At 41.3% G+C, this 22,876-nt stretch overlaps 1 protein-coding gene across 15 annotated transcripts in view; it reads right to left on the bottom strand.

Moving 5' to 3' along the window:
• hts (adducin 1-like protein hts) overlaps nucleotides 1-22,876 on the bottom strand; it is a 124,963-nt gene that overhangs the window by 89,606 nt on the left and 12,481 nt on the right. Inside the window, exon 1 of one of the 15 annotated variants that reach the window (XM_083142408.1) lies at nucleotides 8,803-8,973. The exons of the other annotated variants lie outside the window; for them this stretch is intronic. The gene's annotated coding sequence lies outside the window, so the exon portion shown is untranslated. Of the gene's footprint in view, nucleotides 1-8,802; nucleotides 8,974-22,876 lie in introns of those variants that run through there. 15 annotated transcript variants of the gene reach the window in all.

The following is a 22,876-nucleotide window of genomic DNA, read 5'->3' as shown; positions in this document are numbered from 1 at the left end:
TCATACTATACAGAGCACGTGACTTCATTTCCGTAGTCTTATGAGAACATGGTTCGCGGAAGAACCAGGAAACGCCGATGGACAGAATCCGAAAATGGAGTCAGCATTCAGTCGACGTACGTCAGAAAAATGTTGAATCATGAAGACACGTTCCCCCGGCAACGTATGTTGAATGCATCAGAATTGGTCAACCACTCTCCACACTCTTGCTTCAGATTGACCGTTGGATATGGCGCAACGCGCTGGGTTTTTCTTTCGGATACCTAGCATGAGTTACAGTACAGCAGAGCGACTCTCACCCAGATGGAATATCTAGTTTAAAAAAAAAATAAAACTATTCCAAATAAAGATCATCACCAGTGTTTGGTTGGTGAAAAGCCATATTTTATAGGGACCTTGAAAACAATGCTGAGCAGGATTTGTTTGGCCGTTTTTGGTTTATTGACTGCTTACAATTACTTGTGAAGGTGGTTGTTACAATTTAAAAAGATTTCCAACTGCACTTTACTTCTCCATTGCAGTTTGTACTCTTTAGTCGTATTCTACACGGATAAAAAAATGGAGAGAGAAAGGGAGAGAGAGAGAGAAAGGGAGAGAGAGAGAGAAAGGGAGAGAGAGAGAGAGGGAGGAAGGGAGAGAGAGAGAGAGAGAGAGGGAGGAAGGGAGAGAGAGAGAGGAAGGGAGAGAGAGAAAGGGAGAGAGAGAGAGGGAGGAAGGGAGAGAGAGAGAGAGGGAGGAAGGGAGAGAGAGAGAGAGGGAGGAAGGGAGAGAGAGAGAGGGAGGAAGGGAGAGAGAGAGAGAGAGGGAGGAAGGGAGAGAGAGAGAGAGAGAGGGAGGAAGGGAGAGAGAGAGAGAGGGAGGAAGGGGGAGAGAGAGAGAGAGGGGGGAGAGAGAGAGAGGGGGGAGAGAGAGAGAGAAAGGGAGAGAGAGAGAGAAAGGGAGAGAGAGAGGGAGAGAAAGGGAGAGAGAGAGGGAGAGAAAGGGAGAGAGAGAGGGAGAGAAAGGGAGAGAGAGAGGGAGAGAAAGGGAGAGAGAGAGGGAGAGAAAGGGAGAGAGAGAGAGGGAGAGAAAGGGAGAGAGAGAGAGAGAAAGGGAGAGAGAGAGAGGGAGAGAGAGAGAGAGAGAAAGGGAGAGAGAGAGAGAAAGGGAGAGAGAGAGAGGAAGGGAGAGAGAGGAAGACTAAGCGAGCAAGAAAGATTAAGTGAGAGAGAGGTTGATTAATTTGGTTTATTTTACTTCGCTTTTCTGCCACTTTTGGGTAATCGCATGATGGTATGATGAAGATACACTCGGAAAGAACAACCATGCCCAGGCCGGGATTCGAACTCGGGACCTTTGGCGTCGTAGCGCGCTGTGCTAACCACTTCACCACTTAGAGGGAGATTTCAAGTCAACTACCGAGTCCTCGTCATCACTGCACTATGCACTTTAAAAAAATCGAACACATTGATGCCGAGAACATTACCCTAAACGTTTCCTAACACGTAAAATGTCCAATTGTAACGCAATTAAGCCTAGTTTCCAATAAATAGACTAAAGTTGCTGACCAAGGAAGTTCAAAGTGTAAACTGCCTTTAACGTGCAAAGTGCATTTAATGTTTAATAAACTGCCTTGGTCACTAACTTCAGTGTATTTTTCTTATATATGTACATTGTATGTCAGCTAGGGTTCGTGTCCAGGTCAGGGAAACTGATGAAAGCTCAGAGTGGCCATCTAATCATCACTAATCCTCGCGATTAACCAAGTGGAAGAAAAATCAACGCAAAATAACAAATACACTGTGTTCTAGCCAGTATACGAAATTTGAAATAAAAATAACTACAGAACTCGCTACGAAGGAATCGGGAGCAAGCTGAACTTTATTTACGCCACGCAAACATGATACGAAATGAGTGATATGGTGTCTTATCGACGGGAGGAAATGCACACCAGCCTCTACATGATAAGAAAGCTTTCTTCGTTGATAAGAACATTCTGATAAGGAGCGACCCCGCCCAACGTTTGCTCTGAAGCTGAATCAGAGGGCAATCAATCAACATCCTTGTAGCCAACAGGCATTAACCGAATCATTTCCCTACTCAGGGTGTAGTATGCATCGAAAAAAAAATTGCAAGTTACCGTAAATTTTACTATACCCTACCGTTAAAACTCAACAGTCAATTTACAAAAACAGAACGCAACCGTAGTTTTATTTACATTTGAATATTTTATCACAAATAAAGATAATGATTATAAATTAGTTATGTGCACCATAAATAAGGGAAAAGTTCACCGTGCATATAGCCACCGTGCCATGAAGAGACATTTTAGGGGATGTGGGGATAGAGCCTCGCACATTCTCGATCTCTGCCATTTTGGAGGTGATGTGATCAGCACCACGCTTCGGCCGCCTTTACCCACACAGGGTTGGCCCCAGTTAACCATTGATTTGAGGCTGGGTGATCCCCAGAGCCGCTTTATGCCAGACAAATTCCTACCTTAGATCGCCCACCCAGGGAAGCGAATCCGGGTCAAATAATTTGTTTAAAATTAATCATCAAAATTACATTAATTAGGATATATATATATATATATATATATATATATATACACACACACACACACACACACACACACACACACACACACACACACACACACACACACACACACACACACACACATACATACATACAGGGATGACCATAATTAGCTGGCGGTTTTAAAATATCAGAAACAAAAGAAACACGTTTCACTAGAGCATATTATGTAAATGGAGTAAATTCTACACTTCTTCGAGATTAATTCAAACCACACAAACTGATTGATACTAACCAAAAATAATATCTTTCAAGTGTCACCTTGTGATGACAGTACGAGTCTTACCGAGCGACCAGTTGAGTTGTTTTAAGTCCACTTTATGCACATATAGGCTAGTCGGGATTGGACGTACAGTTTAAAGTGGGATCCGAACCAGTATGGTTTTGATACCCGTTGGAGTGACTTTTCATGGGGGGGGGGGTGCTCTTCGGTTCGCTGAGCCTATTATAAAAGTGTACCGGGGGGGGGGGGGGGGGCTGGGAATAAAGGCGGCCGGAGCGTGTTGCTGATCACATTACCTAACCTACAAAGCAGTGTTATTTTATTATAATGGTCCCCCTCCAATTTTACAAACTAAAATAGCTTGATAACTGATAAAGTCTATATCCACTTCATGCTCAGACAGGGTAAACGGGACTGGACCTACAGTTTAGAGAGATCCGAACCATTGTGCCTACACCGAGGATCGAACCTGGGACATCTTGATTACAAGGAAATAGCATAGGTTCTAAGCTGTGGTGTAGGCCCTTATCGTAATGGGAAAGAGGATTGATTTAGTGCTGGCGGTATCATCAAATGAAGAAGAGAGAACTCTAAAGAGAAATTTATATTTATATGTATTAGTTTCGGGCTTTTTCATCTTTCACTATGTAGAGCATTTGTTGAGAATCCGAAATCTATATTGCAAGGAAATGGTCCTTTTAAGTGGTTTCGCTGCAAGAAGATAATCGTTGCAAGAGTTAAGGTGGCAATTCGAACTTGTCTGCAGATTCATACTAAGCATTAACACGGGAATACTTCACACACAGCGTATACGGACAAACAAGAGAAAGCTTGTTAAGTACACGTACGTTTGTTGGGAATAACGTGGGAAAACTGCTTTACATCATTCACGTGCGCTCGACATTCGCATGCCACGGGAAACACTATGTCGATGTAATCTGCACTGTCCCACATTCGTTGCTCCCTGAATTAATATTTTACAGTTATTTTACGCAGTCTATTTCTGCTGATGGCCTTATCGTGATGGAGAAGAACAATAGTTTAAATTTTGGCGAGTGTGTGTTTTCAAATCCACACTGCACCTAAAGAGTTAACCGGGACTGGACCTATGGTTCAAACGGGATCCAAAGGATCGAAAAGTGCCTCAAGGTCCATCACCTACAGGGAATTATTGCCACATATAAGGGGAAGGATTATACAGGCTCAAGACCATCTCATAGTTTGGTGAATAGTATGTATTGATTTCATAAACATGAACAAGTTCCGAAAAAATCTTTGTCGAAATATTGCCCTTTTCATTATTTCACGAGTACATCATGCCCATATGTAGTACCATTAGTTTTCTTAGAGAAGTATCTACTATTCCCCCTTGAGGGGGAGAGAATTTCAGACTGCCAAATTTCTAAAATGGAGCAGATATTACGTATATTTATATATAAAAATTACTGTTTGGGCCTCCCCTATGGCGTAGTGATAGCGTTGAAGCCTTGTAATCAAGGGGTCCCGGGTTCGATTCCCGGTGGAGGCACAGTGGTTCGGATCCCACTTTAAACTGTAGTTCCAATCCCGTTTAGACTTACTGTGCATCAAGTGGGCTTCAAACACATAAATCAATCAATCAAAAAACGACTGTTTATGGCAATCTTGCCTCCCAGAATTTATTGGAAATTGGAGACTGCACCAGGCCATCGTGAACTACAACCGAAATAATTCCATTTGAAACGCCTTAAACAATTGTATTTTCCTTGAAACGGTTTTATTTAACTTAACTCAACATTATTAGAGAACACTGACAATAGATAGCCTTTTGGTGGGATATTCCAGAACATGACAAGGGCCTCCCCGATGGCGCAGTGGTAGCATCGTCGCCTTGTAATCAAGGGGTCCCGGGTTCGATACCCGGTGGAGGCACAAGTGGTTCGGATCCCACTTTAAACTGTAGGTCCAGTCCCAATTAGCCTTAATGTGCATAAAAAGTGGACTTAAAACAACAAATCAACCAGAACATGACAAGATAAAAACTATGGTATCTTTTAAAGGGAATTTACAAAATTTAAAAATAAGGTGGTACTGTACCCATTTACACAATGGCGATAGTATCAATCATGTACATGAATGCACAACATATAGTAACGTTTTATTTGTTAATTGTAACCTGATTAATATATTCTTATATTATTTAAACTTGAAATGACACAACGTCTACACTACGAGGATCTGACTCGGACAACTGAGTGAACACCAAATGAAATGGCATTTGAACCGGCGCCTCCAAAGTTGGAACCTGTTACAATTCAAATTGCAGTTTGGCTTTCTGGGAGTTGCATCAGCAATCTTTCAGAAACAAAACTCACAGTTCTGAAGCTGAGCTATGAATAAATGCCAACATCTCAAAAGATATCTCCCCCGTCTAGCGACTGAAGTTGGATAATGGGCTTCCCAAACAGAGCCAAGTTGTCTTGTAAGTCCATCAATAAGATGGGCAATGTTGCCAAGACACCAGCATGCGGTTTCAGTGTTGCCAACGTAAGGAGGGAGTGGCTACATCGTACGTTCTCGCACTTCACCGAACAGCATAGTCCAATATGTTCTAGGAGTAGAGGCACCACATGTCATTGAACAGTTAGCGCTCCCACCTTTGGTGCCAGCGGTCTCAGGTTCAATCTCCTGGAAGCTCCAGGAAGGTTGGCAACTTAGGAATGGGCCTGGTCAAAGCAAACTATTGTAGCACCCCTGCTGTGTCCCCACGCTTTTGATCGGCAATTGTTCTCCCATTTAAATACATGGGGAATTTGATGCTGAACGTGTTGCTATTATATTAAATACCAAGATTAATTTCAACTTCACCTCAGAAATTATGTCTGAATATGATAGATGAATAATCAGCGCTGCGAAACTAAGAATTTTAATAAGATCGCCAACAACAGAAAATATATCGAAACTCAAAAAAGCCTTAAAATTTGCACAGCACTTCTTTACGTCACTTGCAATTTTCACAATTTACGCGATCTATTATTGTGAATCCAGTAAAGAATAATGCATAATAATTCCGCGCGACTGTACTTTAATTTTTATAGTTGTTTTTAATAACTGACTTCTTTTTTCACGTGATATCATACTTTGCCACGTAGCTAGTAAATATGGTCCTTTGTTTTATATACACACATTTATAGTCAAGAATAGTTATTACAAAAAATATTTTTTTCTTCTGTTTGATGTCTCGCAATGTCTTATTTACAGGAATTATAATTTTAAAATTGTTGTTACCAATAAAAAGAAGGACGAAAATACGAGGGGAGAATATCTGCTTAATACAATGAAAACATACGTTAATATTAAATTATCGGATAGGGCATAATGTCAGTCATAGTGTATAATAATATATATCATGCATTTACGCACTTAATACATTTTTCTTTATAATTTTGGGAGTTTCTTAGATTCCTACCCGCCATTGAATTACACATGCTCGCAACCAGAAAAAAAACAAAGCATAGTGTAAAAATCTAAATTTTTGTATTTTCGACCCATGGCAGCTAGAGACGGGCCAAATGACGTTAAGTTTAATGTTCTTTATGCATAAACGTACTATAACAGTCGGGCTGAAAAGTTCGTAGGCTAACATAGTAAAAAACATTTTTTTGACAAAATTCGATTTTATTATTCAATATAGTTGCCTTCGAGGGCGATACAACGATTATAGCGGTCATACAATTTTTCGATGCCATTTTTATAGTACGATTTCTCTTTAGCCTCAAAATAGGCCTCAGTTTCGGCGATTACCTCTTCATCAGTGCTAAATTTCTTTCCAGCGAGCATTCTTTTAAGGTCTGCAAACAGGAAAAAGTCACTGGGGGCCAGATCTGGAGAATATGGTGGATGGGGAACCAATTTTATTACGGTTGAATATCGCTAAACATTGCTCCGAATCATCAAACCGTTGTTGCTTTTGATCGATTGTGAGCACGCGCGGCACCCATTTTGCACACAGCTTTCGCATGTTCAAATATTCATGCACAATATGTCCAACACGTTCCTTTGATATTTTTAGTCTCAGCTATCTCGATCAACTTCACTTTACGATCATTTAAAATTATTTTGTGGACTTTTTTGATGTTTTCGTCGGTAACAGCCTCTTTGGGGCGTCCACTGCGTGCATCGTCTTCGATGCTCATTTCGCCTCGTTTGAATTTAGCAAACCACTTCTCAACGGTTGATTTTCCTGGTGCAGAGTCCGAATAATGTTTATCAAGCCAAGCCTTGGCTTCAACAGTATTTTTTTTCGCCAAAAAGCAATGCTTTATTAACACACGAAATTCTTTATCCATTTTTTCACAATAACAAAAGCTGCTTCACTCACAATGCTATATCTCACGAACTAATTATCCGGCAGCTGTGAAATTTATACACGTATCTTTTGAAGGTTAGTACTAAGTAAACATCACATGGATTTAATTCTAGTAACGCCATCTATGAGTCAGCCTACCAACTTTTCAGCCCAACTGTTACTTAGCTCGTTTTCGCAACCATTCCGTTGCGCTTTAATATATTAATTCTTAGGTTTAGGAGAATGTAATTTTCGGAGACTTATGATTGGCTACATAATCTTAAAGCTTTACTAAACTCATTTTTATTATCGATTTACACGAGAAATTCTTACCTTCATTGAAAATAACGTTTGAATAGCCATCCCATCGCGCTCCAATGTGAAGCTTAGGGCAACCAAATGACGAACGAAATTTAGGGACACAACAGGGGTGGCGCCGCCACCGGAAAAGTTTGGCAATGAACAGCCCCATTATTCAGTTGGTTTCCCTGCCTCAGGGACTCCCTCTGTTCCCGAGTGGGTCAAAAGTCGCTGGAGCGCGGTGTAAATCACACCATATTCACTACGGTAAAGACAATATGTGAAAGGACATAGCCATTACTACAATAAAACAGGGATTCTAGACGTCATATAAGCAGGTGTAGTGTGAAGAGAGAAGGAACAAGTGTTCCAGATTCCGAATATTCAGTCAACCCCTCCATGCATTAGTGAAAGTTGTGCTTAAGTCATTTCAATAAATCCAGAGTTACGTAAGCAATCTGCAAGGCAACTGAGGTGTTATTCGACGTTCGATCCAACGAGCCCCTGCAAACCTATAATAAAATTTGCCATTGCGGTGGGCTACTGGATAACTGTCCAAGATTTGGGAGGACCACTTCTTCAAACATGGATTACTTCGGGGGGGGGGGGGGCAACGAGGCACAGAAAGCAAGTACGAGTTGATTCGGCTACTGGGACATTCCACGAAAACTGGTCCTTACTCCATGCAAATAAAACGAATATGGAAATTATTATTGCTTGTATTTGCATACAATTTACACATTCCACCAATAAATGAAACTAGCATCTGCAGACAAATGGTCAAAATTTGCTACATTTTTAAAGCGTCACACACTATCGTTAACGCTTTTCATGCATTCAGCCTATGCCATACGAAGGTTTTTTTTTCCCATTTGTTAGCACACACCACAGAGTAGTTCATAATTCTATGAAATCAGTTCATTATTAATATCTTAATCCAATCTCATGTCTAGAACCTTAAATTGTGTGTGTAAAATGTCACACGTAACGCTGAGACGTACTACTCTTCACAAAAAGTGACATGCATAAATAATCCTCTTTATAAATATAATATACAAGAATTAAAATGCTCATATAATTTACACCCACTGGACTTTTAGGTGTAAACTGAACACAGAAACAAGTATAAACAAAAGTCTTGCATGCCAGCATCCACCCCCCCCCCCCACTAGCTGGTTCGACCAAACATCCCTCCAGCAGCTAACAATTTCCCCTTCAAGCGCTAGTTGGGGGGCATACTTTGGCGGTTCGGTCCTTATTTCACACTAAGCCCAATTTGCCTATCCGAGCACAAAACAGCTTTAGAACAAACTTTCCCAGACATGCAGCTAATATATTAATCGCACTACTGGAACTACCTATGTGTACTCACGTCAATTTTTCGACGAGTTCATCGCACGGCAGCTAAAACTAAAGCAGGACCGCTTGACATCATCCACATAGCACACATGTTAAGCGACAGCTTCCCGTTTTACTCCAGCGTGTATTTTCCATTTCGGAGTTTGATTCCAACGAGTAAAATCCACGCTCCCTGAGGCAGACAAAAGCGGTGAGACACCACCAAAGAATGCTTACACGGTGGAACAAGTGCTGCTTTCAGACTGACAACGCATTTCTTCTTCCTATTTTTTTCCCCCAGACTTGCACTTTCCACCGCCTGAGTGCCACCTGTCGGGCAGATGTTTCAGCTGAGCTGTGCACCCTTTCGTCCCTCCAGGTGCATCCTCTGTTATTGTCGCATTACATCCCTTCAATTCACAAAGGCTTGCTGATGACATTTTTTTACACCCGTTGAATTGCTGTTGAAAATCAGTTTTGAATCATGAATTTGGTAGAACTTTTTTCTTTCAAATAAAAATCTAACTTGGCTGATTTTACTTCGCTGTTCTACCACTTTTGGCTAGTCGCGAAATTCAAGATGGATGGTGAAAACTTGAAATGTCGAAAGTACGTCATAAACACGAGTCCCAATGGCTTTGGGTCCAGACGCCAAAGCCTCACTAGTCTGCAATGTGCACTGCACGGTGTACTCTGTGAAAGAGGTTGACATTTGGTTGGGAATCTTCAGAAGGGGCACGCACCCCTTCCACTCCAAAAACTGACCTGACTGAGGCTCCAATGTCTGCTAAGTTGCCTTTCGTGTACTGATGTACAAGCGTGCAGTTTTTTTTTTTTTTTAACAACGGTAAATCCATTTTATGCACAGATAGGCTAATCGGGACTGTAACTACAGTTTAAAGTGAGATCTGAATCGTTATGGGTTTCCACCGGGTATCGACTTCGGGACCCCTTTATCACAAGGCAACGACAAGAGTTGACAGTATGGATTTCTACAAATCCTGCAGACTACTCCGGCACGATACCAGGAGTTTAAGAATATTCCGCCGGAGTGTGTAAGTTCGAGTAAAGGGATTAAAGGGTACATTTTAAATGAAAATGGACATCTGTGATTATTTTAAAAAGTGTGTGGTTAATCACAGTCTGACACGATTTCTTGGGTATTAAAAATCTTGTCTTCGTGAAGGTTTGACTGGCGATAGCATTAAGAGTGTGAACGCTAAGATTTGTCATGTTTTCACGTCGCATTTCTGCCTTTGGGTTAACCCTGCGATTGGGGATGATTAGATGAAGGGGCGCTCACAAAGCAACACCCACGCCTAATTCGGAACTCGAACGCGGGAGCTTCAGTGGTGAGATAGACATCTCAATGCGCTGTCACTAAGACGGCTAATCTGTTATACTCTTCGGTAATACAAAATTCTACTGCAGTTATAATAATAATAATAATAAAAAAAGTTTCTAAACATCGGAAATTCAAAGCTAACGAAACTAAGCGAGTGCAAATTAAAATAGAGAAGGGGTGGAAAGACACACACCAGTATTTTTCCAATTTCAAGAAATCTAAACATTTCGCAGAAAAAAAAGAGCTTGTGTTAATGTCATTGTCACGAGATAAGTGAGTTAGAACTTATCGTTTAGGTTCTTTAATGAAAATGTAGTCATGGTTTTTTGAATAAATACTAAAACTGCAGGTTTCACTGGCAGAATTTCGAGTGCCTCAACATGAATTAAACTGACATATATAGCGACAAGTTCTAATTTCATGTAGCTTGGGAAGATATGTCTGTTTCAAGTTCAGGATCAATGTAAAGAAAATGTGGAAAAAAAATCTAGGGAAATCTGAACCAAGGTTTTCCCATGTATTCAATTTTGTACGGTCCAAAGAGTAATGGCTATAGGAACGCATATTTAGTTTTTGATGAAAACTCGAAATGTGCAAATGACTAGGGACTGACGACATCGGAAATTTTATGTCGTGATACATCAAGAAAATATCGTCACAGACGATACGATATTTTTTCCGTATCGTGATATCGAGGATATATCGTTTCCACGATATATATCGCCAAAATATCGTCGACACGATATATATATCACTAAATATCGTGACAATATATCGCCAACATATATATCGCTAAAATATCGCCAACATATATATCGCTAATATCGTGACGATATATCGTTAAAATATCGTGGACACGATATATATCGTCCAAATATCGTGACGATATATCGTCTAGTTGATATCACCTGGACGATATCGCTCAACACTAGAAATAACACACCGTAATGCTCATTTTTCATGCTTTTGAAAGGTGCCAGGTGCATTTGCCTACAATGTTTTGTCATGAAATTATGCGAAATGAACTGTAAATTGGGAAATAAACTCAAACACGAAATTTAAAGATTATTTACAGATGCAACACTTTCTGAAGTCTGAATTATACTGTGAGTTATGCAAATCACGGAAAATTGATTAATTCTGCTATAAATATTTAAGAAAAAATAACTCCTTTATGCAATATTCTTAATACTCAAACTACATAAATGTTCTATTAGAATGGGAAAGTTTATTTTGTGTAGTAAGTGTAGTTTTTACATCAACTTTAGGATTATATTCACCATTCTAACACTGAAATGACATTTTATATAACGCTTTTGATCCAAGAAATGTATCCAGTTTCTCTACCGAAATCTCGATATTTTATTCACCATAAATATGTGTGTCTAGCAATGGCAATAACTTTAGTAAACATCCGAGTCCTTACAATAACCACGGGTAGCTTGTACCGGCCCATCTTATTTTGCTAATACACTTTCCATAGCTAGATGAGCTAGAGAATTTCTTACTGGCCTCGTTAGCCAGTGATACCAGCAACCAGATCACTCCGGGGACGTTTTTCACACATTCCTCCACCAGTAATCAACAGTGGGCATTATCAAGTGCACACAGCCACCACCGCCCGCCGAATTCCTCCCCTGTTACAGTAACCTACTAACAGGAGGCCCCGTGCCCAAGAAGCACGCAGGCCATCGACCCTACTTTAGCTGAAAGACCCAGCCGCCACACGATCGATATGAACGACTACAGCATAGACGCACATGCAATTTCCCAGAAACACGTCCAGTCGGCTCCTGCAGCTCTCTCACGCAGACCAGCTTTCGATAAATGCGAATCAACGTTCGATGTTGTATGCATTCGCGTGCACTTCTATCGGGTACAAGGACACAATAAACACAACCAAAGCTTGAGCAATAAAGCTGCAAGGTACTGACAAAGCTCTAGCGCTCATTCAGGGATTACAAGCTAATACGCGGGTCTCGAAAGTAAACAAAGAATTAAATTACTGAAAAAATGTTGACACGAACGGCTATTTATGTAATATTAAGCTTCCATGGTGTTGGCGCCTTCCGGCAAGTCTAGACAAGACAGAGCACGCTCGTATGGGAGTTCTGCATAGAAAATGCCTCCTTTCGTCCATAGTGGAATGTTGTTATCTGCATTTCAGTTTTGTTGTGGTACTCCTAATTCACTTTTAATCTAATATGTCCGATGTATAGTCCCAGTCAAAAGTTGTTGCCAGAGAGAGACAGCGCGACCGCCCTAGTCCTCCCCTCCTAAGAATGGGGGGAAAGGGAGGGGGGAGAAATTATCAGCAACCCGGCATATTTTAGTGTAATTCTGGATGTCTACATAAGTAAACGGATTGACAATTATCTTAATAAATCTTTTACGTCAGCTATATCAAAAGAACAATTTTAGTTTCTTTAATTGATTTGGTTATTTTACCTCGCCTTTCTGCCCCCTTGAACTGATCGCGAAGATGAGTGATGATACGGTGAAGGGACACTCACAAAGAACACCCATGCCGGGATTCAAACCCGAGACCGCTGGCATCGTACCGCGCTGTTATGACCACTTTTAAAATTTTCCTCACAATATTCATATAATGCATTGGCTTGTGCGATAGCAGTAATGTGCGAATTTGAAATCCACAATATAATGTAGTTAGAAAAAAATCAGGAATTTGCTCAAAGCTGGCACATTATGGAGTGCCTTACTTGTATTCAGTTTCTTTTACGTCGCCTGAATGTTGAACCTAAACTCATGACGCGACGAACACTTCTACACCGAGGTCTTAATCATGGTTCGAACAGGGAAGCCCTGGCTTCATAGCACGGTACGCTGGCCTGAAGTAGTTCTGTATTTCTCTACGGCGACAAAAAGGAACCGCGAAATACTAATACTTTTGACTACTTTCTTGGCCCATCCTGTATGTGCCTTCTGGGCTATATTCCATGGAGTCTAAGAAACTCGTATTCAAGAAACGTGGAAAAAGGTGAAGATGAAAGTTTCGAACTTGTTGATACACGAATGTTCTGAAGCAGGCATGCGTATAGAGCTCCCAAGCGAAAATGGCGGTGAAAGTATTTACGAGCAGCGTTTGCATTATGCATGCATAGGATGCAGCAAAACAGAGTAACGAAGAAAATAACCTCGTGGAAACCAAACTCAACAAGACCAAAAATTAAATGGGAAGATTGTGTACTCGAGGATCTGAAAAGACTTAAGATAAAAACTGGAACCAATGTGCCTAAGATAGAAGAGAATGGATGAAAATAATCGAGCAGGCCCACACTCTCATTGTTGTAGATCCTAAAGAAGGGAGGTTCAAAAAGTTTTGCATATTGAGGTATAATATGTTTAAAAATTGAAAGATTGAAACAATGGACATTCATATTACTTTGCCTATAGTGACCTCTACTCAGAGTTACCCTTCCCATCAAGTTCGATGCATTTGAGCCAGCGTTTCACGCAGGCCTAAAAAAAAGTTTTAAAAAAAATCCACAGAACACTCCCTGCCCCACCGTTCAGAGCTGGTTTAACCTCCTGTAGGTCCTCGAATCTCATGCCACGAAGCACAGACTTTATGGTATCCCAAACTCTCAACCATTGCCTGTGCTGACCCACAGTACATCTGAAATTTCCTGGAGGGGTGATGCGTCCATCCGCTCGAATGAGCTCATCAACCCTGTGGTGGTTGTCTTCGATCACCGACGTTGATGGCCTGCCACTCCTTGTCTTGTCCACACTTTCGGTTTCTCCCACTTTGAACTTGAACTAGTCAAGTCTGTGATTCATGGCATGAGATTCGAGAACCTACAGGAGGTTAAAACAGTTCTGAACGGTGGGGCAGGGAGTGTTCTGTGGAATTTCTCCGAACTTTTTTGCCTGATCTTTCCATTATTAAACAAAATATACGTCAACAGGTTCACCTTTTTGATGCCCCCTCGTACTTGTGGTGTCGTAGCAGAGGATCCAACTAACGAGGGATAGGGATACCAAGCGAAAATTCATAATGCCTCCAATCTTTTGCCCCATTGGCTCCGAGACAGTTCGATCCAGAAAAGTGTCAATCGCACCGTGCGAGATCATTCAACTCGTGCACGTTCTCAAGAGAGTTGAAAGTAAATACGTCACCGTAGAGACTAACAGAATCGAGAAACTGGGCCAGACATGTGGACGATTTTATCAGCTGAGAGGATACGACGGGGCGGGGGAAGGAGAACTTGGCGAGCGGAATTGTTCGGGCGTCAAATATTCTATCGATTATTCTAAGACAACAGCCTTTCATCGCAAGCGTCGCGACGAATTCACGCTGGTTACAAATGCCAATGGACTTAGGATGAACGACGAGGGCTTGTCGAACACCAGAAGCACGCTCCACGACTGCTAATTGGCTGTTAATTTCGGCTGAACAGAAAATATGTTCTCTGGAGACCTGCATGTTCATAAAGCCACATAGAGGAAATATCCTTTCTCCCAGCTATTCTCCGAAACGTGATTCCCCTTTGCAACTCACTGTTTGTTAGTAAACGTGGACGTAGATAGGTTGATGGGGCAGGGAGACTTCAAGATACAAATTATGTATTAATAATATCCGTTGAGTTGGTGTTTTAAGTCACCTTTATGCACAATAAGGCTAATCGGAACTAGACCTACAGTTTAAAGTAGTTTAAAGTGGACTCTGAACCACTACGGGCCTCCAGCTGGTATCGAACCCGGGACCCCTTGATTACAAGCGGACGATGCTACCAATACGCCCTCGGGAAGACCTGTTAATAATATCCATTACACGCTACACATATAATTCATGTGCCATATTAAGTTTTAATATACATATAGTACAATAACTAAAAAAAAAAATAATAAACAGATTGTGATCTACATACAATGATTTTTAATTAAATAATTTGTTTATATTGAAGTAAATAGAAGTCTAATTTTGGAGAGATCACTGCTTCCCCCCCAATTTAATGACGTTCCTGTTAAAGGCCACACGCTAAAAACTACCGATGCTGGAACTCCTACACTAACACTGATAATGTGTGGTTCTGGCGTGGACACTGGCGTACGCAGTGGGGGAGCCAATGGGGCTACAGCCCGCTCAGAAATTGAGAAAATCCAAAGTGGTAAATTAACCCCCCCCCTTCTTGAAATGACCCCCATTATCATCATCTTTGAACGACTTCTAAAACTAAGATTTGAAATGGAAATTATTAAACATGTTAATGTGTATCCGCTCCCTATAACGTAGCACCTTTACAATTCCTGCTCAATCCCACAAAAACATGCGCACGCTAGTGAGCGTCGGATATATTTCATACTTCTGTTTCAATTTGTGTTTTAAGTCCACTTTATGCACAGTAAGGCTAATTGGGACTGGACCTACAGTTTAAAGCGGGATCCGAACCACTATGTGCCTCCAACGGGTAACGAACACGGGATCCCTTGATTTACAAGGTGAGGACGCTACCACTACGCCATCGGGGAGGCCGATTTCCATGTCGAGATGGGCCTGAAACGAAGTGACGACGGTGGGCAAGACGGAAAGCTTGCGTTGTTGCGGCAATGAATTATCAGGTTTAGGAATGTCAAATCAAATAGTTTATATTTAGCTCGCTAAGCTGCTGACGTACCTGCCATGCATATGTCTCTGCCGGGATGATGTGTGTTCGGCACACTCACTTCAAAATGAACCCTGAGCGCTCGCTTGTTTGCGTAACAAGTCACTCGTCATTCATTTCCATACACTTCATCGCATTGCCATTATAAATACTCAACAGAGAGGGTTTTGTCACTAAGCTGGGACATATTATAGCCTATGACTTTCAGTCATTTGTCTGGATAGCGTATTTCCCACATTATGATATTCAACTCACGGGGGATATATATTTACTGTACATCAAAGTTGTAACTGAGAATCAATATTAGTATTTGATCGTTGTATTAAGTGGGGAAAATGACACGGCAACGGGTATAAGTGCGAATGTGTCCTCTGTCACGTACACAACTTGGGTGTTCTTTTTCACTGTCTCTCGTCGGAGATTGATAATGATATTCATTTCGGTTGCCGCTGGAATTGAAATGGCAGCGTAGGCCTCTGGATATTCAGACCATCCCATAAAGAAAAATATAACCTATACCAAAGATATGCAATCTGTATGAAATAGGAGTGATTCTCCTTCATAAAATATTGCAGCTACAGTACATATACAAAAGAACCTGCGCACACCCGCGACTACTGTGCATGGTACTCCCGCGTGGAGGGGAGATGTAGAGTGAAGCACGTTTCCTTAGTTCCAGAGTTGAAAGGATGGGGGAGAAGGTGCGCGAGGGATTTTGCCCGAAGATTCTTGTGTTTGTGGTCGCTCTATACCACATCCACAGCACTCAAATCCAAAGTACAGATATTTTGAAGTTATGATGTAGTTTAATGGAAAGATAAATACAACATGTAGTGTTACATTACATTTATAGTACCGCCAGCTGTATACACGAGTTGGGTGAAGGTAACCGATTATTCTCTCAAAGGAAAAATCATAGACCTGACTTGGGAATGACACTGTAACATACTCCGCTACTGACGACAGTGAGAGTCGATACCAACTCGATTGATCGAAACTCAGCATTGCGTTATATTTGTACAAGATTTTGGGCACTATACGACTTGTGACATCTTCACCCTTCTCTCTTTTCCAGGTGAAGGAAGAGAAAAACAGGGAAGATGGGGAACGGGAGAGAGAAATCAGAGAAGGAATAATAGAAACAAACATCAATTTCCAATCTTATGGCACACTGAAAACTCATTACCTAACATGAGAACAAAATTAAGACTTGAAGAAATCAAACAAAGACGAGAAAGTAAATGAAGAAAGAATACAGAAACATGGACGTCCGGAAGGTGGGGGACACGGTCCCCCTGGAAAATGAAAGTCAACCAAAAATTATATATTTCACACATATAATTTCATTTCAGCCATAATCATACATGTTAATTATTGCTTGAACATGATAACTTCAAATTGAATCTACGTTTCTTTAGGGGAGAACACTATTATTGGGAAAAATGTGCCTTGTTTGCCCCCCCCCCCCTCCAGCGGACGTCCATGTACAGAAATGTAATCTCTGGCAAGCTTGGAGAGTAAAACAAGGCCATAACTGCACAAATAAATTTTCTAAGCCTCATCGCAAATAATTAACGAGATGTTGGCTCTGACAAGCTCATATATCACAACATATCCTTTTCCAGGAACCAATAAGATACAGCCTTAAAAAGAAATAAACTGCCGCGAGCTCGCCTCACAGCCACAAATAGCACACGTACTTATCAATCACCTTGATATTGTACGTCCAGTTGCGTAATTGTTTCACTGCAAAGGACTTCGGACTGAGGAAGGCGCCAGACACGGCTCACTCATTTAGCGTTCGTTTATTCCAGTCCCAAACTTTTGTCCTCAAAGCGAAGTCTGCAGACGTATCGGTTGTATTGCAAACCGAGCCTAGACACGAATAAGTGTGAGCTATGGATCCTCAGAGCCAAAAACGAGGACAAGGTCGGCAAGCAATCTTTTCTTCATAATCTAAACATTGCATCACGAGCTTCTGTTTATTTCTCGGGTAAAAGGAGAAAAATATGATTGGCTACATGGAAATTACATTCTAGCTACGTGCTGCCGTTTGTTCTGTATCTTTTCTCCGTGACGTGGCAAACACGGAGCCTGATGAAGCTGGGACTTCTAGAATTTTAAGGACGCACTTAAAAAGCACTCTGGTTCGTACAATGAGCCATGAACGTCTATGTCCACAAACGAGATATGTGGAAGCTCCAAGCTGTCTCGAAATGTTACGGGCTCAGTGGAACTTCTAGCGTGTTAGTCCCAGTCCTAGCTGAACAGCTAGTAGACTACAGAAATATTATATTATTTAATGTATCCATAAAAATTCGTCCCCACTTAATAATGTAATTTTTATTTTGGAGGAGAGGGGAACCGCCACCTTTGGAGCAGTCACTATATTCGGGCCAGATTAAGAACCGGCACCAAAGCGCAAAACGGCTATTTGGACAAAATCCTATTTCCCTACTGGCTGGGGATTTTAAGGCTCGGCTGGACCTTTGGCATGTGAATGGGCGAATTTTTTCAAATTTTCCTCTCCATTCGAAAAACTTCTTGGATGTTTCAAAATATGAAACATTACATCAGCTTAGAATTCCTTCTAGAGCACTGACGTGAATTTTCATGTAGTTTTCTTTCATTGTTGTCTAGATATTATCAATAGTTTAATAGACTTATGTAATCACAAAACTATTGATAATATCTAGACAACAATGAAAGAAAACTACATGAAAATTCACGTCAGTGCTTTAGAAGGAATTCTAAGCTGATGTAATATTTCACATTTTGAAATATCCAAGGAGTTTTTCGAATGGAGAGGAAAATTTGAAAAAAAATCACCCATTCACATGACAAAGGTCCAGCCGAGCCATAAAGTTGCAGCTTCTTGCCCAAACAGGGGGGGGGGGGGGCAGCGGTAGGTCTAATTGGCTGTTTGACCGCAAGTTCCTTCGTAGGTAAAGATGGCAACAGCGGGTGACTGCCATCAAGGCGGTCTCCGCGCCGGCTGTTACGGCGACGGTACTATAGTTCACCCTGATCTTTGCAAATACCCAAATACAGTATGCGCCAAAATATACAGTACTGAAATTAAAAGACGAACATTACATTCCTGTCATCTGTTAGTTTATTTATCCTGAAAGAAACACTACATACACATTATTAGCGAGTTAAAACTTCATTTTCACTACTGAGAACACGAGCGGCTGGAGCTATGCCCCATCGACAAACGCACATGCGCGTTCGAAGTGCGCGAGTTTCAGTACTGTATATTTTGGCGCATACCGTAGTAACAGGTTATGAAAGTTTAGTCAAAATGGAATTAAGAATATGTCTAGACTAATTTAAATAGGCAACGGAGCATCTCATTTGTAGACTATTTTGTTCAGATCGTTAATCTGCTATCTCATTCCTCAGCGAGTACAACTTCAATCATCGCCCTCCGCTTCTCGACATAAGACAATTTACTGGGGTAACGTGCTAAGAAGGCAGAGCAAGTCTCTTGACAAGGGAGAAGATCACACACACTTTGTCGGCATCTAATGACTTCAAATGGTTTCAAGTGATTCAGAATATGTACTCTCATGGATACCATGGGTGGAAAACTCAATTCTTCCTCGGTCTTTTAAAAATGTCATCAGACACGCACCCTATAATGATAGACCCATCAAAGTAATCGTGTATTAAATAGAACTTTGAAAATAACTTCTATATCGAATTAAGACACAAAAGTACATTTTCTTTCAAGTCGAAATTCTCTTTCTTCCAATTTTTCCTCGGAGAAAAATTGAAATCTCAAAACCTCAGCATCAATTACTGTTAGTATTATTAATCAAATATCCGAGTGGAAGTTCCAAAATCTGTGTTGCCCAATTACCGTGAGGACAACAGGGAAGCGGGCTACTTAGCATCAATAGTAGCAGACTCCAGTCTCAAAATTCAGACAACAGCGGCGATGGGACTCGACTGGCTATGTGTCACATAATAAAAAGCTGATTGGCAGGCGTTGGCCCTCAAAGGGCTATTGCGTCACGGAGTTGAACCAGCATTCAATGACTGAACACTCATAAATTCTTGTACACTTTGCGACAAATACAATAATTTTCATAATAGCTAACATTAAGTTTGTATTAGCTATGCTATTACAGTAAATTTAGAAGTTATCTAAAGGGAAAGTCACGCATTGTTGATCGACTAATTTGATTTATTTCCCTTCTCTTTTCTTCCACTTTTGGCTAATCGCGAAGATTAGGATAAAGAGAGACACATAGAAAACCTATGTCCAGGTCGATATTCGAACCCGGATCCCTGACGCCGTAATGCGCTCTGTAAACCACTCCGGCACGGAGGTGGGCAGGAATTTATTCATTGGATAACCAGATTATCGATAATTTATTGTATATTTTGCAAAAAAAATACAATAATTTTTATGGCAACAGAACAGCTAGCATTAAGTTCGTATACGTTACCACAGTAAAATTAGAAGTCATGTAATGGAAAGTACCGATTGTACACAAGGAAAATTTAGAACTTTAAATTTAGTTTGGCTGATTCCACAGTCACGTATGTGACAAACATACCTTCACATACCGACACAAATAATGGTAATCTGGCTCACAAATAAGTATTGAGATGAAACCTATTTTATCGCATAAATTAAATGATATTAACAGTAAATAATATCAGAGAATAGATTACACCGAATTGAATAATTACATGAATGGGGGGGGGGATTTATCAATTCTCCTTGATCTGGCAGCACTGAAAGGAAAGGAACTCCGTACCTACACAACAGCTGCACATGCGTCACAAAGTGGGCGTCTTGACGGCCAAAAATCGCCTGTTTTCGACGTCAACCGTGAAGGGATGACAGTATTACTGTTGTACTGCATTCACTCTAGTACCATTAAACAAAACAGGGTAACAATTACTTCTCGCTGCGACAGTTCCATCCTAAACGATACACGGGCGTTGTTTTGCATCCCCGTGACCTTGGCTCTCTATCAATTTCATTCCGAGCAGCGTCAGTTCTATCTCAAGGCTGAGAGGCACATCTGCCAACAAACAGCTTCCGCGATGTTCAAGTTCCATGGAGTCCCGAGTTTGAATCCCAAAGAACTAACTCTCTAGCATCTTATTCACGTGCGTCTATTATTGTCGCCTTTATAGAATTCAATCACCATTCAATCTCATCGTCGCGATAAGATAAGTGTAAAAGCGAAGCGAAATAAAACTATGAAAAATTGAAATCCTTGTACGACAACATTGGCAGTTGCATAAACAAACATTTTGTATTTGGAATTCCCTTTTCTGCCAGTTTTGACTAATCACGAAATTTTGAGAGACTTTCAGGTCCACTTTATGCACCAGATAGGCTAATCGGGACTGGACCTACACTTTAAACCATTATGCGCCTCTGACCCCTTGATTACAATCCGGCGACGTTACCACTACGCCAATGGGGAGGCCGGCTACTAACGAAGATAATGAATGGTGGTAATATGAAGTTTATGACAGTGCAATCACAAACTAACAAGCATTATCCCTATTGAGTTCAGACGTTATTCCCGGGACAGAGTATAAAGAGGTTCTATCTGGAGCGAGCGAACGAGATTGCATGGAGGGGAAGAACGACTGCAGTTACAAGCCTTTTCAGCACCTTGTACTGCTTCGCTCCGCCCACTAGCTTTCTCCCCTACTCTGCCTTTATGCGCGGCCTTGCTCCATACATTCCCGGGATGGAGTATAGACTGCAAGAATGAAGTGGGGGTGGACTATATGGAAGAGTGGTTGACAAAGGGTGCATTCCAAAAAGGACAATCCTTACACAGCTGTTCAGTCACGGATACATCTGGCACTGAAACTCAATGGGGATGTTACAACCCAGAAATGTCCGTGACTGTACATATGGCTTGGCTTGGGCAGCAACAACTAGGGATGGACGATACCGGAAATTTGATATCGCGATATATCAAGAAAATATCGTCACAGACGATAAGATACTTTTTCCGTATCGTGACAACGGGGATATATAGTCTTCACGATATATATCGCCAAATAATGTGACGATATATCCCTACAATATCGTGACGATATAGTCTAGTTGATATCGCCTGTATGATATTTTTTTAATATCGCGATATGTCCAGACGATATATTGCCCAACACTAGTGACACCCCAATTACTTACATTGGCCGACACGGTAGATCTCCCCCCCCTCTCCAACCCTACCTGTCAATACCTGACGGCGGGTCCCTTGCGTGTGTGACTACTCGAAATGCAGCCGTCGATCAATAAATGTAATGACGTCCCGCCAGACATGAGTCAACGAACGAGTATATTCATTCAAAATCCTTTCTCACTTTCACCGCGTCATTTTTATTATAACCGCTGTCCGTTCTGTTCGAAGAAGAACGGTACGGCTCACTTTCTAAGCGCGTTGTTGGCCTGTTCGGTTGCCGACTTCCCTTTCAGTATTCCGCCCTTTTCACCAAATATAGGCCTAGGTCACCCATTATGCTGTATTTGCGTGAGCGACTTTATTTCACTGCGGGATCTGATCACCCCTCGCGAGTGTTCAAGGCGATCTGTACATGCTACTGTATATCGCATCGAACATCAGCTTACCGCAGTTTGCAAACGTGCGCGCAACGATGAAAAAGAAACCAGATATGGATCTCCCTTATCGCACAACACTAGAGCAACCTTGCGTTCTGACGTCACCGGGGAATCCTTTTGTTAGGCTAGCTAGGTTTAGTTCCCTTAGCACAAATAATAACTTTTCGGTGTATTTATGCTAATAGAATCAAATTAACAGACAACCTAACAACGTAGGTATTTCTCGCCTGATGTCAGAACTGAAGGTTGCTCTAGTGTTGTGCGATAAGGAAGACCCGCCTGATTTACGTATATATACGTAATACCTTATCCTTTCGTTATACCGAGCACCGTTACTTTAGTAGTTCAGTTGCCTTTTTATGTTAACAAATGCGTTCCATATATTCACCCAGTGGCGTGCCCAAGGGGGGGGGGGGGTTAATCCTCCCCATTGGTCCAGTATTCCTAAAAAAAAACATCAAAGGTAGGAAAAGTGTACATAACCTCCCAACTTCGAAAATTCTGGGCACGCCACTGTTCTCTACACAAG

Source organism: Lepisma saccharinum, chromosome 21 (assembly GCF_977018435.1).
Source record: "Lepisma saccharinum chromosome 21, izLepSacc3.1, whole genome shotgun sequence".
NCBI classification, from domain to species: Eukaryota; Metazoa; Arthropoda; class Insecta; order Zygentoma; family Lepismatidae; genus Lepisma; species Lepisma saccharinum.
The sequence above is the reverse complement of the archived record's forward strand: the minus strand, read 5'-3'. Positions and strand labels throughout refer to the sequence as shown.